At 39.4% G+C, this 14,649-nt stretch overlaps 1 protein-coding gene and 1 pseudogene across 3 annotated transcripts in view; both read right to left on the reverse strand.

Moving 5' to 3' along the window:
• The window catches only part of RARB (retinoic acid receptor beta), a 777,639-nt gene that overhangs the window by 259,864 nt on the left and 503,126 nt on the right, over positions 1-14,649 (reverse strand). The window lies entirely within an intron of this gene.
• LOC105705567 (uncharacterized) overlaps positions 2,495-14,649 on the reverse strand; it is a 34,706-nt pseudogene continuing 22,551 nt past the window's right edge.

Consider the following 14,649-nt stretch of genomic DNA (forward strand, 5'->3'; position numbering starts at 1 on the left):
AGTTAACTGCCTAATTTGGTTGAAGCCAAACCTCAAGGATCAGATTAGAAAGGAGTACGGTGGAGAGAAACGTTCTGAGAGCTTACATATCTGAAGTCAGTATTTTATGCTCAAACTTAAAAGTTTTGGCAGGTATAGAATTCTAGGTTGATAGTCGTTCTCTCTCACAATAATAAAAGTATTGCTTTTTTGTTTTTCTCTCTTCTAATGTAGCTATTAAAAAGTCTGATATCTTTCTGATTCCAAATTACTTTGATTATAACTTTCCCCCCTCCTTTTTTGGATCTGTAATTTTGAAATATTATAATAGTGTTGCTTGATGTGAATCTTTAAAAAAAATTTTCAGTAACTGTACCTAGACATTTGTGCCCTTCTGGTCTGAAACTTGATATTATTCAGTTCTTAGGAAATTTCCTTTTTTTTACAAAAAGTCTTTTTTGTCCCATTCATTTTCTCTTAGTCCTCCCTGTAATTCTTAATAGTCAAATGTTAAACCTTCTGGGTTGATCTCAATCTCTCTTCCCTGCTCCCTCCTAATTTTACAATCCCTTTGTCTTTTTATCCTACATTTTCTGAGAGTTTCTTGATATAGTCATCTAGCCTACCTATTAAATGTTTTCATTTCTATAATAGGATGCTCGTTGTGACTTTTCTGAGTGTCTCAGTGTTTCAGGACTCAGGGGCTGACAACAAAAGGTGCCAACAGATCCACTAGGGAGACGCTAAAGAATGACAACACCACAAAGTAACCAGTTTGTTGAAAAACAGTCGAACTTTTAAGGTGTAAATCATGAAAAGATTTTATTTATTTTTTAATACCATAGCCTGTCAACCGTATTATTTTAAATTTTTTCTCTACCCATGAAAGGTACTTGGGCCATTTCCAGGCATTAAAAATAGTCTAAATTAGACAATTGTCTCAACAGACAACTGGGGACATCTTGTCTTTACAGGTTGACTCAATTTCTGTTCCTTTCCACATACAACCTTCAGGAAGTATAAACCTTTGTTCAACTATCGGTGAGGTGCAGCAAGCTCTCACTGAACCCCTTTCTCTTTTTTCTACTGTTAGAGGCAACTCCAGACAGCCTCCTACCTACTTTTGACTTTAGCAGGTCCAGGTGGATACCAATCACACTGCCCCTCAGAATTTTAAGGAGATAAATGGCAACATCTTTGAGTATTTCTCTAAAAGTCAACTCACTTCACTTCTGGAGTAGAGTGGGCAATCCCCTTATTTTCCCAGAGGGATATAAGCAGCAAAGAACACACTGGTAACTCTAAGAAATTCTCATGACCAGGCTTCCTCAATAAATCTCCTTATCTCCTTTCATACATGCTTCAGGTAGGTGATAACAGGGGATGCAATGTCAGCTTCAATTTCTCTTGCGTGGTCTCAATAGGTGATTTGGAATCTGTTGGTCTTGGACTTAGCTAAAACTGAGTCAACCAGAAAATTTGTCTTTAACAACTTGTCTCCTTCGGTAACTTTGTCTTTATTTCCAAAAGCTCTTTTTTCCCCCCCGTTTTCTGCTTCCCTCCACCATCCCCAACCTGAAGGTCCCCTACTGGTCTTGCTAACATAAGTGGCCATGATCAGGAAAAAAGGGAGAAGAACCCGTGGCATGGGGAGGGCTCATCTCCACAACATTCCATTTACACACACAACTCTACAGACAAGCACTAGTCACTACTGCAGTTACAAGTTGGCAGCAGAGGAAGAATAAGGAACAGGTGAGGAGTCGGGGTGTTGTTAAAAAATTCCCTCCCCCCAAACTGAAGTGCCTGGGGGATACTTGGTCTGCTTCTGTCAGAGATGTTTGAACCAGAGCGACTCCATCTAAAATAGGGGCTGGGTAAAATAAGGCTGAGATCTGCTGGGCTGCATTCCCAGATGGTTAAGGCATTCTAAGTCACAAGGATGAGACAGGAGGTCAGCACAAGGTACAGGTCACAAACACCTTGCTGATAATACCAGTTGTGGTAAAGAAGCCAGCCAAACCCACCAAAATCAAGGTTGCCATGAAAATGACCTCTGATTGTTGTCCCTGCTCATTATACACTAATTATAATATATTAGCATGCTAAAAGACACTCCCACCGGCACCCTGACAGTTTATAAATGCCATGGCAACATCAAGAAGTTCCCCTATATGGTCTAAAAGGAGGAGGAATTCTCAGTTCTGGGAATTGCCTCTTTCCCAGAAAACTCATAAATAAGACACCCCTTGTTTAGCATGTAATCAAGAAATAACTGTAAGTATCCCTAGCGGAGCAGCCCATGCCACTGCTCTGCCTATGGAACAGCTATTCTTTTGTTTCTTTACTTCCCTAATAAACTTGCTTTCTTTTTACTCTGTGGACTCACCCTTAATTCTTTCTTGCGTGAGATCTAAGAACCCTCTCTTGAGGTCTGGATCAGGACTCCTTTCTGGTAACACTTCAACCCAAGAGGAATCAGAAGATCAAAAGTAATTTGGGAAGGCCAGAACTGTCAGGGATGGAGGGGAGAAGAAAAATCAGGGCTTGGTGGGGAGCTGTTTGGCAACTGGGGTGAAGGGATTCCTTCCAGAGAGATGATGGCATTGCATCCTAGCTTCTCTGCCAAGGTGTGGTCGTTATTGACTTCCTCATAGCAGTTTGCTTGTAATTCATGCTTGATCTCTGTCAGCTTCTTCTTGATAGTGTCCTTGAGTCTGCACAGATTATTTTGCTCTTAAGGGGTGCAGACTCAGGCCCAGAAGCTGAACACCAGGTCCTCCTTCTTGCTCTCCTTGGTCTCACAGGTTGCGTCATGGAGGGCATGTGGCAATCTCTGTCTGGCAGCATCTTGACAGAGGTGGTGGAGAGACCATTGACAGTCGGCCGACATCACCCACAAACTTCTGCTTGCATCCTGAGGATGACATTCTTGTCTTCACTCAGGCAGAAGAGTACTACCTTCTTGAGCTTCTTCACCTCTGGTGTCAACAACTTGTGCACCTTCATGTCACTGAACACCTTGGCGATGCCATCAGAGATAGCCACATAGAAAGCCACATTTCCAGAAGTCAGAAAGAGATGGCAAGGAGAACCAGAGAGGAGGCAATCGGACTGAACCTGCTTTTCAATAATGTACAGTATCTTCTAATTTATCTGAGACTAGAAATTAATGATTTTCATGATTTCCTTCCATTTGCTTTGTTATCTCTGCTTCCTCGAGTGTCATCTCTTGTTTACTTTTGCTGTCTAGTTTAGCAGAAGCTTTCTTCATGTGCTCCATGATTGTTGAATGCCTATTGTCATTTAAGAGTGAGGTACTAGATGCCAGTGGTGTTTTAGAAGGGAGATAAAAGGGTAGTTAAGCTGACTGCACTCCACTGGAAGCCTTTTTGGGTTTTGAAAATCAAAACTTTAATTTCTAAATCTTATCCCTATAGTCATCCATTTTAGGGCCATGGTTTATGTTTTTTCTCCAGCTCTTCATCTTGGTGTGGGCATAGAGGTCCAGCATACAAACGTGTGACCCTTCCTTACGTAGGACAGCATGGGTTTTCTGAAGAGTTCCTCAACTAGAGCTAAGATATGAAAATATTTCATATCAAAATGGATGAAATATGCAAGTCAAAGTTATGGCATCTACTTTCCTATTCCATGCATACATTCATAGTTTTCATTTTGGAAGATTCTGAGTAAGTTACAAGAAAATCCTTGGGAATTTAAATTGAGGAGCTACTATGATAGTGTAGAGTCACTCTTAGATTACTATGTTTTGTTGTATATGAATGTTAAGGCACAGATGAACAACTTCATCTGTTGCTAAAAGTGGCACATTTTCAGAAAACTCTATTGTGGTAGGCTGCTCTTTAATAATGACCACAGCAATCCCTCCTACCCTACACGTCCTTTTGCAACGTGGCTGTGCCATTCCTCCTACCTTGGGCCTATTTCTCATCTATCTGTGCTGGCCCTGTGGTTTGCTTTGACCAACAGAATGTGGTGAAAGTGATGCTGTGTGTTGGCTGGGCTCAGAGCTTCAGAGATCACATTCCTTCTGTTTTTGCCTTGAGGTCCATGTTTTTGCCTTGGGCCCAGGATATTCTGGAGAAAGGCCAATGGAGGAGCAGTGAGGCACCCCTGCCAACAGATAGGACCAGGGCCCCGTACATGTAGATGAGACCCTTTGGGATCCTCTGACCCCAGTAACATGTAGGCAACCTCACATGAAGCCCAGACAAAGTGGACCTGCTGAGTCCTGCCTAAATTTTTGACCCACAGAATTATAAGCATTAGAATGGTTTTTGTTTTGTAGGCAAAACCATCTAGGACATAGGCATAGACAAGGACTTCATGACTAAAACACCAAAAGCAATGGCAATAAAAGCCAAGATAGACAAATGGGATCTAATTAAAATTCAGAGCTTCTATACAGCAAAAGAAACCATCATTAGAGTGAATCGGCAACCAACAGAATGGGAAAAAATTTTTGCAATCTACTCATCTGACAAAGGGCTAATAACCAGAATCTACAAAGAACTGAAACAGATATACAAGAAAAAAAACAACCCCATTCAAAAGTGGGTGAAGGATATGACCAGATACTTTTCAAAAGAAGACATATATGAGGGCAACAAACATATGAAAAAATGCTCATCATCACTGGTCATTAGAGAAATGCAAATCAAAACCACATTGAGATATCATCTCATGCCAGTTAGAATGGTGATCATTAAAAAATCTGGAGACAACAGATGCTGGAGAGGATGTGGAGAAATAGGAACACTCTTACACAGTTGGTGGAAGTGTAAATTAGTTCAACCATTATGGAAAACAGTCTGGTGATTTCTCAAGGAGCTAGAAATAGAAATTCCATTTGACCCAGCAATCCCATTACTGGGCATATACCCAAAGAACTATAAATCGTTCTATTATAAAGACACATGTACACGTATGTTCATTGCAGCCCTGTGTACAAAAGCAAAGACCTGGAACCAACCCAAATGCCCATCAATGATAGACTGGACAAAGAAAGTGTGGTACATATACACTATGGAATACTATGCAGCCATAAAAAATGATGAGTTCGTGTCCTCTGTAGGGACTTGGATGAATCTGGAAACCATCATTGTCAGCAAACTGACACAAGAACAGAAAGCCAAACATTGCACGTTCTCACTTGTAGGTGGGTGTTGAACAGTGAGAACACGTGGACTCAGGGTGAGGAGCATCACACACTGGGGGCAGTTGCAGGGGGAGGGATAACATGGGGGGAAATGCCAGATATAGTATGCACCTAAAGTTAAATAAATAAAAAAAAAATAAATAAAGAATAGTTCTTATTTTAAGCAACTAAGTTTGTGCTTAGTTTCTTATGCAGCAATAGATCACTGACCAACTCTCTTTAGAAGAACTATTTAGAGCAGAGATTTCCAACTCACGTTGCATTTTGGGTAAATGCACTATGTGTACTTATCAGAGGATCGGGGCCACAACTTCTGATTCTTAAAGGAATCCTTGTCTTCAAAAAGACTAAGAACCATTGAATTATGGACCATTAAGAGTTAAATACAGTATCAACAGATTTTAGTTTCTGTTTATACAAGTACATGCCTATGCCACTATAAAAATACGATTACAAAATTATATTAATTAAAAGATTGTCCCAAAGTCATAGGAAAAAATGTGGTTTGTATCCTTCCAGAGCATGTAGGTATGAGGGATCTATTTAGAGAAATTAAAATGGTATGTATGTATTTATATATGTGTGCCTATGTATATACTGATATATAAATGAACGTACTTGGCCAGTAAGAAAATCAGATCTTTGGTATTGCAAACATCTTATGCTACTTTGTTGTTTGTCTTTTGACTTTTGATGAGAACTTACTTTTGTTTTGTGTTCAAATAGATCAGTATTTTGCTTTCTGGCTCTTGCATTTCATGTCATGCCTAAAAAGGTCCTCTCTCCCTAAGTATAAAATAGACCCATATTCTTTTAGAACTTGGCAGTGTCAACTTTTTCTTCATCACAATCATTTATCCCTCTATGGCTTATCTGAGGTTTATTTTGGTGAAAGGAACAAGGTAGGAAGCTTGCTTCCCTCTCTCCCCCGCCGACATTTATTAAATAGTATACGTTTTCATCTCGCGTTTCAATGCCCACCTCATATACTGAATTTCCGTATGTATTTGGGACTACCTCCAGACCCAATGCTGCACTTTCTTGCTACTCCACTCACTCACTGTTTGGATTGCTATTGCTTATAAGCATTTTATTTTATGGAAAGGTGGTCTTTCAGTCTTTTTCTACAAAGTTTTTTCCTTTAATTATTATCTTTTAATTTTTTCAGATGAACTTAAGAATCATGACACCAGTTAATATCTATCCTTCTTCTACCTGCCTCCACAAATTCCCCAAACATCTCTCTCTCTCTTTTTTTTTTTAATTTAGAGAATATCACATTGAATTCATAGCTTCTTCTGGGGAGCGGTTACAACTTCACAATACTGAGCTTTCTACCAAAGAGTCAAGACTTACAATGGCTGACAGCACAATTTTTTTTTTTGTTTTGAGATGGACTCTTGCTCTGTCACCCAGGCTGGAGTGCAGTGGCGCGATCTTGGCTCACTGCCACCTTTGCCTCCCGGATTCAAGCGATTCTCCTGCCGCAGCCTCCCGAGTAGCTGGGACTATAGGCACTCACCACCATGCCTGGCTCATTTTTGTAGCTTTAGTAGAGTAAGGGTTTCACTGTGTTGGCTAGGCTGGTCTCGAACTTCTGACCTCAGGTGATCTGCCCACCTCAGCCTCCCAATGTGCTGGGATTACAGGTGTAAACCACTGAGCCTGGCCTGGCAGCACAATTAAAAATTTTTATTTTGATCTCTGTTAAATTTTCCTCTAGGTATTTTACTTTTCTGGTCAGAAAAAGACAGTATACAACACCAATATTTAGTTACATCAGTTACCTCTGGCTTGGAGGAGGCAGTATCTTACCACTCCATCCAAGTAAATGATCGTGGTTTTTCCCTGTGTATTTCAATGTCATGTTGGTCAAGTTCCCAAAGTCTGAATGCATTACACATAACTTGTAATGGGTCATTTGTCCTGTTTAACTCAGGAATAATCATACATGACAACCCTGATGGTTTCTAAACTTATTGTGCCTAGTACTGAACGAGGTCTGCTTGTTAAACACAGATTTCCACACTGGGGTTATACCACGGAAATACAGTGCTCCCAAAGGGAAACCCGAAGTTCCTTTGAGTGACTTGTAGGCTTATAATTTGAAGAAGGATATAAAGAATGAGCACATTTAAATATCAATGAGTAGATACCTCGAAATTTCCCAGGTTCTATCCTCTGTTCTGTAAATCAAAGTATTTTGAAGGGATTAAGTGATGAACACTGAGGCTTTACCTGGGGTTTTACTATATGCTACAAGACTGAAGGAAGCAGTAGGTGATGAGTTCACTGGGAAAGAAACCAAATCACATCTCTGGTTTAAAAAAAAAACAACAAAAAAGTAAATCTCAGGTTTCACAAAAAGCTCCTTTAGCACTTTTTTGAGAGGTATGTTAACATCAGTAATTTTACCTATGGAGTCACATAAATAGAAGTCTGGATTCTAAATATCGCTTTGGTGCTAGAAGTGAGATGTCGCATTTAGAAGCAATAAAATAAATGTGTGACGTGAGGAACAAAGTAAAACACAAGGACATGGCAGAAGGGACAATGTTGGAAATCCCGGGTCAGGGACTGGTGAATTAGTAATGGAGTCAGAGCAGAAAGGACTCTCATTGGCCAAACTCGAGGTTGTATGTCCTGGCCCTGTAAGCTCCTTTTCTGCAGTCCAAAACCATGGATCATTTCCAAAGATGATCAGCCAGAGATTCAAACTGAAGCTGGCGTGAACACTACTACAGAGAAAATAGTATCTTATGTGGTGGTGATAAGACCTCATGAGCCATTTTAATTTACTATAATATTTTGAGGAAAAATAATGAAGGTATAAAGAAAAAAAGAAAATGCCCTAATACTCTTTCTGAAAACATTCTGGCAATGTTCCAACGGCTACAAAGAATTTACTGTGGAGAGGAGTCCTAAAGATTAGGAAGTGGGTGTGGGGAGATTGTAGAGGGTGGGGTGACTTTTAGGCTCAGAGGTCCCTTAGCAGATCTTGCCTTAGTCTAGACGATGTATCAAGAAATCCAAAAGCAAAACATCCATTAGCAAAAGAAAAAAGAAAAAGATGGTCCTTATCATTTTAATTTTTAGTTGACTACAGAGAAAATGTCCCCGCTGTTCCAGAAACAGACCGATCCATGGCAAGTTTTGACCACCCAAATTAAGCTGTGACTTCGAGATATTGCTAGTTACTTTTTCTAATGAATAGTTCTAGGCTAGATCACCTTTTCAAAAGAATAAAAAGAAGTGACCTGGGAATACATCCTGGATCAATGTCTGTCTGTTTACAGCTCACACAGTACTGAATCCACTGTGAACATCTCTTTTTTCTGGATGGTGAAACTCCTTAACTCTACAAACACAGGATTCACTTCATCATCAGATCACTTTTGCATCAAGACCTGTGTCTTTTCAGGCAGTGTTGAAGTCTGCTATTGAGGAGAAAAAAAAAAAAATCAAAACTGCCATGCATGCATGCAATCATATTGAATGGAATTCTTAGGCCTGTGAGGAAAAGACCCTCATTCCTGGGTTTTTGTAGTACCTGACAGCTCTTTAATTTTGGTTGGTCAGATGAGATTGTCTGGGCTAAGGGATGGAGAATAGGCATAAACTAAGAATGTGTTGAAATGGGGATTGGGTAATGGAGTTGATGACAGTCTTACCCATAATGCAGCTGTCAGATTCAAAATACTCAAGCTCCCTTACCCTCTCTCAGCATGGCCATTCCACAGAAGGGAAACTAGTTATCTTTCCAGGGAATGAAATGGATGCTATTAAGATACTCCCACAAGGATTTAGTTATTGTGTGGGCATTGTCTATGTCATTAAACTGTATCCCAGGAGGACCCGAGGGTTTGATGGCAGGATCTCAGGATTGCCAGGATAAGAGGGTCAGAAAACATGCATGTCACTTCCCTTATTCCTCATGTCCCCCCACTTTTCGGAGGATAAAACTTCACCATTAATCGAAACACATCATTTGCCATGTAAGAACATTCTTTCATCTCCCCAGGTCTGAGAACACAAATAAATTGGTCCAATATATTACTGAAAATCATCTTTAATATTATAGTTAATAAGAATTAATGGCTAAATTAGGTCTTCTTAAATCTAATTATTCAGTGCTCAAACAGAAACATGGAGTCCTGGGGAAAGACAATGCATGAGTTACTATCCATGCTGAGCACTACGAGAGTTAAAATCAAAGACTGGGGGACTGATACACAGAGAGACAATGCTGAAAAAAATCAAAACCTTTCTGAAATTTCCTTCCATATTACAGGTCATGAGAGTTTTTCAAGGTGCTAATTTTTAAATGTGGGGCCACCTACAATTCTGCTAAACACTATTATAGTGGCTATGTGGTTGGCTGAAAATCATTCTTTCTGGAAGACCAAGGAATTCTACATTTTCTCCTAAAGATTTCCTTCCTTAATAAGGACTTGAGCAGATCCCTGTCATTGTTCTAGATAATGGATTACCTACACATACATTTCCACGTGTAATGACACTCTTGCTTATTAAAGACCTCTCAGCTGAAGGGGCAGAATATTATGAACTGGCCGAGCCATTCATTTTCTTGAATGTGTTATTCAGTATTTTATGCTAAACCAGCAATACACCATCCATTTTAGTACAATGATCCTTATGTTCAATAAAATTGAAGTGTCGCATCATAAATCATTATAGTCATTTATTTTACATTAGACACATTAGCCACTATATTCCATAATCTATTACAATAAGGTGGATTTAAATGTACCCCAAGGAACTGCAATAATAACTCGAGAACCAAATATAGCAATTTATGGATAAAATATGCTTAACCTAAAACTGCACTAGCTATCGTGATGGCTGGAACTCTGAATGGAATTTAGTGCTGATGGTGACTGAACTCAGCTACACATAAAGAGGGAGGAGAGAGAAAAAGAACTGGCAGACCTTCGTCTAATCTTCTATTCATTAATTTAAAACTGTACAAGATTATTACACTCTCAGTAAGACAGATACACTTTGCTAGAGGAACTCATGCTCAACTGAAACTTTTTCTAAGTAACACACTCTCAAAATCTCTAGTTAATTGTTTGATAGAATGCCTGCTGTTTCCAACATCAGCAGTGTCTGGGAAAGTTTCATCAATTCAGACTAGTTCCATTAATTCCGCATTTGTGAAAATTCAGACAGGCTGGATGGTGTAAACAAAAAGGTTTGCACATATGATTCATAGTGTAAAAGAGGTACCCCGATAATGTTTTTATACCGGAGAAGCATTTCAGAATAGCCTTAAGTTTGTAGGAGGCATTCTTCTACTAATAGTTGAGAAAATTATAATTATCAGTTAATAAAAATTGTTTTCTCTAATGATCTCTTAGATAATGTTTTATTAGCTTACTCCCATTTCCTGTATGTATCTAAAGGCAATAAAATTGTGTCCTATAATTCAGATTCTTCACTAATTTGCTATCTCTCCACTTAGGCATGGACAGTGAGGTCTTCGTAATTGTAGGTAAATGGTTACTCCCCATGCTACTGACACTTCTAGACAGCTCGCTTGGCAATCTCAACTCTTTGAGATTTGATCAGGAGATGAGACTAGCTTTATTATATTAACTGATAGGAAGTCTTTGCTGTTTAAGATCATTAAAATATGTGTCTATTGCTGTGTTCAATCTGAGATAGCATGGCCCAGAACTGGCATAGTGAATTCTTCCTCAGGAAATTAGGGAAGAGATTACATTTCCCATTTGAAAGTTCTTACTCACTCACCCTGGCTTCCTTCCTCCCTCCCTCCCCTCCCTTTCATCCAACCACCTAGTCATCAGTCAATGATCCATTCAGTGACTATCCTATTTATTTAATGCCTTCTCTGTGCCAGACACAAGGTGGGCACTAAGAACACAAGAGAAGGCACCTAACACTTGTAATAAGATATTTTCTATGATTACATTATCCCTTTTATCAATGCAAAACTGTTGTATTTTTTACGCCATTGATAATAATCAAATACTTAACTGTTAGTTTTTATTTAAGTTTTCCCTCAGTCAGCACTTACAGAACTGTAAATTTATACATACACCAAATTCTGAGGGGACACGGAGGACCTTGTTTGACTAAATGCCCTGGGGTGAATAATCTATTCTATCTAACCCTCACGTCTTCATCGGTACAACGAGAGGGTTAACTGGATCGTTTCTTGGAGTTCTTTCTCAAATTTTAGGACTCAAATCATTGTCTCTGTTCCTTTTAGTCATCGGTCCTATTTATTAAAATGTCGCCAATGCAAAAAAGGACAAAAAAGTCACAGAAGTACAGAATCTCGTCATTGTCGTATTCGTTAGTCCCTTGCAATCCAGTCTATACTGCTTCGTCTTTTCCTGTTACCATCAACTGCTAATACCAAATGCACTGTTCTGTCATCAGTCTGCAGTCTCATTTATGCCCATAAAATACTGTTGCCATCTGATGATGATGCTAAGACCAAATCTGCTGTCCCCACTCTTCTGAACCTCTTTCAGCAGCAGTATTGTCCTGGCTTTTGTCTTCTACAGATATATCTGAATTATAGATTATTTCCCCCAGGCATGCTTCTCCAAATTAAATAAAATTTCATTTTCTGTTTCTTGCCTTAATCCTAGTAGATGACTTGGCTTAAAATATTTACAGACTCCACTTTGTACCATTTTTAATAATTTGGCCCTATTGCATGTATTTATTTTATCTTGTGTTTTAGAGGGTTGTAGCTTTTGCTCACCCATAATTAAGGCTTTCCTCTAACACTGTATGTCACCTTTTGCATGCTCTGTCAATTATGGAGAAAAATTACACTCGTTACCTCTAGATAGATGGAATAAAAAGTACATAAATATATAATAAAGATCTATAGATACAATGGTCCTCATATCAACCTTTGGGCTCAACAAGGTGCCTCATAAAAAAAGTTTATATAGACATCTATCTGTACAAAATCTTTAGGCCACATTTAGAAACATATTTCTGAGTATATTCTTGGAGCAAAAAACAAATATAAGATAGGGTCCAGTTGGTCTAGTGGATATAGGTGACTCATAAAATGAATTTAATGTGGCAAGTGGTTACAAATATTTTAGACAATCAGTAAACTACATGGTATGGTGATAGAAATTAATGTAGGTAGGCACCGTGGCTTACGCCTGTAATCCCAGCACTTTGGGAGGCTGAGGCGGGTGGAACACTTGAGGTCAGGAGTTTGAGACCAGCCTGGGTAACATGGTGAAACCCTGTCTCTATCAAATATTAAAAAATTAGCTGGGTATGATGGCACATGCCTGTAATCTCAGCTACTCGGGAGGCTGAGGCAAGAGAATCACTTGAACCTGGGAAACGAAGGTTGCAGTGAGTCGAGATCGTGCCACTGTACTCCAGCCTGGGTGACAGAGCAAGACTCTGTCCCCCTACTCCCCCCAAAAAAGAGATTAACAGAGGTAGGAGGCACTACACATCCTAGGCTGGAGAACGAAATGGTCTTATCCAAAAGCCAGGAGCCCTTCTATCTCTTGCCAATGCTTCCTTTTGGCCAAACCAGGCTAAAGGGATAGGTGGATTGAGAGGGAAGTTATGGATTCTCGAGCTTCTGGGCCACTCACTGTGCAGACCCCTTCCAAGACCTGGAGGTGGGTGCTGGCAAATTGTGTACAAATTGAAAAGTATAGCGTTTTCAATAGTTACAAGTGCATTCTTTTTGTACTTTGATATCCCCTGCATTATACTTCTCAGTTTAGCCCCTACCTGTGGACTGGTTGGGGTAGCTGAGCTGGGGATTCATTTAGTTTCTGTCTAGTGGCATACGTGTATATGGTTCACAGATTTTTTTTCTGTGTAGATTTAAATCATTGGTTGTGGCTGACATAAGAATTGAAAGCTGCTAGTATCGCTTATTGTATGAAGGCTGGAGACGCTAGAGAGCCTATAGACATAGAACTGCCCCATACGCAATGATTTTTCCAAATGTAGCATAAATGTTAAATGCATTACCAAGTAGATAAAGAAAATATGGCACATACACACCATGGAATACTACACAGACACTAAAAAGAATAAAATAATGCCCTTTGCAGCAACGTGGATGCAGCTGGAAGTCATTATTTGGTTTTCTGTTCCTGTGTTAATTTGCTTAGGATAATGGCCTCCAGCTGCATCCACAGTCTCACTTTAAGTGGGAGCTGAACACTGGGTACTCATGGACATAAAGAGAGCAGCAACAGACACTGTGGACCACTAGAGAGCGGGAGGGGGGAGGCAGACAAGGGCTGAAAAAGTGTTGGATACTATGCTCACTACCTGGGTGATAGGATCAATTAGACCCCAAACCTCAGCATCACACAATACACCCATGTAACATACCTACAATGCACCCACCTGAGTCTGAAATAAAAGTTGAAAACATTTTTAAAAATTAAAAAAATGAAAATCAATAAAAAATACTCCACCAGACATTCGGATAGGTTAAAAAAAAAAAAAAAAAGGTTTTTGTTGGTGTCTTGATGTTAGAATGGACTGTGGTAATACACACACACCCAGTGTGCCATTTTTACCTGGCATTCATCTCAGATGTCTTAATCCTAAGACAGTGATGACAGACTCATTGGTTGCAATACAAGAAACTTAAACTATCTCAAAATCTTACGGCTCTCTTGTAAAAACAACAAGATAGAGGCTTTCCCACAATTGACGATGATCCTAACAATTTATGTAACATTAATAATGTTATGAATGGAAACTTTTCTAAATTGTCAATAAAAAAGTAAATTCCAATTAGCATACTGAGGAAAGACAATTATCTCTCTGCTTTTTCTATAGAAAATTATGAGCTATATCTCAACGGTTAACTATTAAAACATGACCTTGCTTTTTTTATCTTTTCCTTCTTTTATTTGTTCTTGATTTTTAAAATTCTGAGTAAATTTTTAAGATTTGTAATTTTTTTTTTTTTTTTGACAGAGTGTGGCTCTGTCACCCAGGCTGGAGTACAGTGGTGTGATCATAGCTCACTGCAACCTCCAACTCCTGGGCTCCAGGGATCCTCCTGCCTCAGCCTCCCAAGTATCTGAGACTACAGATGCATACCATCACACGTGGCTTTTTTCTTTTGTTGCAGAGACGAGGTCGCACTATATTGCCCAGGCTGGTCTCGATCTCTTGTACTCAAGCAATCTCTCTGCCTGGACCTCCCAAAGTGCTAGGATTACAGGCATGAACCACCATGCCTGTCCTGTTATTTTTTCCTCATAGAAAATAAATATTCCCTTTTGTAATTTTGTATGTATAACTTTGTATTATGACTAAAGAAGGCCCCCAAATTGCATGAACTTAGATCCTAGAAACCTGCTTATACGGGAGCTTAGGAAATGAATTTTATAGTTACCTAAAGCAACACAGAGTAGAACAGGAGAAAGGTGGAGAAGAGATCTGGGAGCCAATAAGCAAAAGAAAAGCACTGCAGT

The sequence above is a fragment of the Aotus nancymaae genome, unplaced genomic scaffold (assembly GCF_030222135.1).
Source record: "Aotus nancymaae isolate 86718 unplaced genomic scaffold, 86718_ANA_hifiasm-v0.15.2.pri h1tg000019l, whole genome shotgun sequence".
Classification (NCBI taxonomy): Eukaryota; Metazoa; Chordata; class Mammalia; order Primates; family Aotidae; genus Aotus; species Aotus nancymaae.